The sequence below is a fragment of the Cottoperca gobio genome, chromosome 4, assembly GCF_900634415.1.
Source record: "Cottoperca gobio chromosome 4, fCotGob3.1, whole genome shotgun sequence".
NCBI classification, from domain to species: domain Eukaryota; kingdom Metazoa; phylum Chordata; class Actinopteri; order Perciformes; family Bovichtidae; genus Cottoperca; species Cottoperca gobio.
Window position 1 is genome coordinate 1,526,241 of NC_041358.1, and position 3,760 is coordinate 1,530,000.

General features: G+C 38.0%; 1 long non-coding RNA gene across 1 annotated transcript; it reads left to right on the forward strand.

Moving 5' to 3' along the window:
- Positions 1 to 1,358: 1,358 nt before the first annotated feature.
- LOC115007446 (uncharacterized) lies at positions 1,359 to 3,654 on the forward strand. Its single transcript, XR_003832183.1, has 3 exons — positions 1,359 to 1,505; positions 2,514 to 2,599; positions 3,169 to 3,654. It is a non-coding gene; the product is annotated as an uncharacterized LOC115007446 (long non-coding RNA).
- Positions 3,655 to 3,760: the final 106 nt, after the last annotated feature.

The following is a 3,760-nucleotide window of genomic DNA, read 5'->3' on the forward strand; positions in this document are numbered from 1 at the left end:
TAATAATATAATTTTCAAAATCTGTTTTTACGTTTTTTGATACCAAACATTGACATGCTAAACATTGCTTAATGGGGTTTAGTAAGGCAGAATCAAAAGTATGCAAAAGCGGCCAAATTAGCCCCGGACTCCAGAGGGTTAAATAAACATGTATTTCCTGAATGTATATACCCGTCCTTTATGTGTTTACATTTACATTACATGGGTAAAATATGGGCGGAGTCTGGCAAAAAATGTCCCTTATTTTGAAATTCCAATGTTGACAGGTATGGTTCAGCATGATGTTTTAGTGTTAAAGATTAATTTGTATCTGCAGCTACAGCTATGCGGTCAGTGAAGTTTTAGTTTACAGGCACGATGGTAGCTTTCTCTGGACCGTGGTTTTTGTACAGAATGTGATTGCCCAACAATTCCCCAACAGTCCTGTTACTGTGGGAAAATGTGGATATGTATAGAATATATGGAGTGTGGTACAGCAGTCAATTTCAATACCTGTGACAAACTTTGAAGCTAATTTAAGTAAAACAAAATTAAAATCCCAAAGATCCATCAGACTAGTCCACAAAGCACTGCTGGCAAATGAGAAAGCAAGACATTAGACATACACAGTGTCGTGTATTTTTATTGTCCTCTTACAAATGCTTGTAGAATGTATGAATATACGATACCCCCCTGTGATCAGTTCCTGCCACTTGGGCTCACGTATAATAACAGGAGATCTCACAGTTAATCTCCAGATCAGACTCACATTCTTCAGATGAATGAAATAAAAAAGCAATGTTCTCTCATGAAAACCTTACACAGATCTTTAAGAGCTGTTTGCTGAACAGAAGCTGCATAAAGCTGTTACACAGGGAAATTAAATCGGCTAGTTTTATTAACCTGGTTAGACTCGCAGGAGGTTAGAGGGTTTTAATTTGCTAATGCTAGCTGCAGAATTGTCAAACTGTTGAAACATAATGCTACTAATATTCATGTTCACTGCAGGAGAAGTCCTAAAAACTTTGGTGATCTCCTGACTTTTCCTCTGGCACCATCATGGAGTCAAAATGTTTATTTCACTAATATTTTGAGACTGAGTTGTTCATTGTACAGTTAACCAAACTGTTAGATCGATAAACCAAAGAGTCACTGGTATGGCTCTCAACTCTTAGTCATATGTTAGCAATAACACTAGTGAACACAAACAAATATGTAGTGTTAGTGTTACGTTCCACTGCCTCTCCCAGCCTCTTGGAAGAGAGCTGTGCGTTTCAGGTTGGCCACGCCTCTGCCCACACCTGAGCTCCATTAGTGATCAGTGGGGCCATATAACCTTCCTGGAGCCAGTGATCTCTTCCTCTTTGGTTTCCTGCCTTGCTGCCACCGGAGCTGTCGGCCTTGCTCATGCTATAGGACTGTGTAGTTCATTGTTTAGTAGCCTAGTGTTATTTAAAGAAGCTGGTCCATCCAATTGGTCCATCCATGGGCCGAAGTTTCAAAATTATCATGTTATTATTATCAAGGTAACAATTTTAAAATGTATTTTTAAGTAAATAGTGATATAGGCTAGATATTTCTCCAATATTTTGTATGTAAATCAGAAACGCAGTATATAATCCCACTCAACCCCACAAAATCTGCTACATGTTTTCTCTGCTGTCGGACATAGACTGTAAATAAGTAATTGTATTGTATTACATTGTTTAAGTAACCCTCTAAACCCTGGTAGTAGGATTATTATTATTATTATTATTATTATTATTATTATTATTATGGTTCTGAGATAATTTAAAGGTTTTTGAAAGCCACTATCATTTAAATTTAAAGTAAAGGTGCTCATCTCAAACTCCTCCAGAGTGCTGTTCTCTCTCATCAGGGTGGATCAGCCTCTGAAACACCAATCAAACCATTATGGGACACTGAAGCCAGAACCATTTGCTAAACTTTGTTAGTCTGCACTTACAAGTCTTCATATGTCAGGAAGTCCATGCTTTGTTAAAGAGACTCCGGGAGTGTATAAGGACAGTGGCAGTACCACAGCTCTGTGCACTCTCCTTGTTCCACCAGAGCAGACGACTGATGCATCTGTGAGTGTCAGTCACCCAGTCTGATCACACAGCATCTGTCAGCCTGCACCCATCAGCAGCCAAAAGTGCTACTGATACACCATTCTCTTAGTTCTGCCTCATCGGATAATGAAACAGCAGGGCATTGTCACTGCTTCTCTTCTCACCGACACACAAACACTAACACACTTTGAGAGTTTTATATTGGGAGACAGCGAGTTTCTTGTCGTGCTCTCTGTGTTTGGGCTGCTCTATGTCCTCTTCGCTCTGACTCTTACAATGACAAAATAAACCGCTTTGGACTTAAGAATTCCTCCTCTGACAAAATCATCTCGATCCGTTCGTTATTAATATTACATTGGAAAATGCACACAAACACAACAATCTCCTCTTTCGAAAACTTTAAATGAAAGTTTTTCTTTTATTACTTTAAATTCATTGAAAGTGTAACACCTCTGTCTACAGCAAAGCTGTCTAACGGAGAGATATGGAATACAAACCAAGAGCCTGCAGACAATGTTGTGCCTGGAGAGAAACAAGCACAATAACAGGTAAGAGTGATGCAGTGACCGTGTACAAAGTCTTACAACAAATGTTTTATGTTTGGACAAATTCAAATGTTCACCTGCCAGGTGCCATGTGAAAAGGCAAAAATGTATGTCTACCAAGTAATTTTTTCTGCAAGTATTTCTTTATTAACTATTCAGAGGTGCACAACAGTTGACCTAAAAATAACACATAAATACATGTTGGAAGGCTGTTTTTACATCATGCTGTCAATTTAAATACAGAGTACTTGGGCAGCTTCTTATCATATGATTAATTTATGTGTGCTGTTGATGTAAGCTCAGGCCGCAATCCAGGTCTGAAAAGTGAAGCCAATGGAGAAGTGCCTTAAACCTGCATTGTCTCTGATGTCCTCAGTAAACATTTTCCTAATAAGTTTATGTTCTCAATCGTTAGTTTCAAGTGTTCTTCAATACAGTATGATGTGCATTTCAAAACTGTACTTACATACAGTGCTTGAGTGAATGTACTTAGTTACTTTCCACCACTGTTATTAATATGTAGTACTTCCTAGGCCACAACAACATTCATTATTCCTACAATATGTTTCTAGGGAGCTTCTACAAAAAGCACAAGAGGAATAATTCTTCTCTGAGGGCCTGGTGCTGTAGAGCATTTCGGTGGAAAATCCATCAACATCTAATTTGTTGAATTGATTTTGGGGTTGTGTGGATGAGGGATTAGGAGCATGTTCAGATATATAAACTAATGAGCTGACTGCTGGGTAACACCTGAGATCAATACGGGCTGCTGCTCATTTAACAAGTGCGTTTGCCCACTCTTGAACTGAAAGGTATAGGTATATAAAATTGCTGAATTATAGGATGAATAGCTCAAAGGTTCAGAATGTCCAGTTATAAAGATTAGAAGACTTTGGGGTATCTCAATATATTGAGATATACTTGTTGTTACTGGATTTAGTATAATAATAACTGGACTGGTGGGAAAAGGGATTATTAAACTGACACTAAAATGTATTTGATGTGTGTGGAGTCTGCTTCCTGGTAGCAGTACTGTCATAAAATACTATCATTTAAGAAAACAGAGACTGAACAGAGAGTGTTTGTTTATTCATCAATATGTAAATAAAGTACAAACAACAATTGAACATAATGTCAAATACTTATACTTGACGGGATATTCAG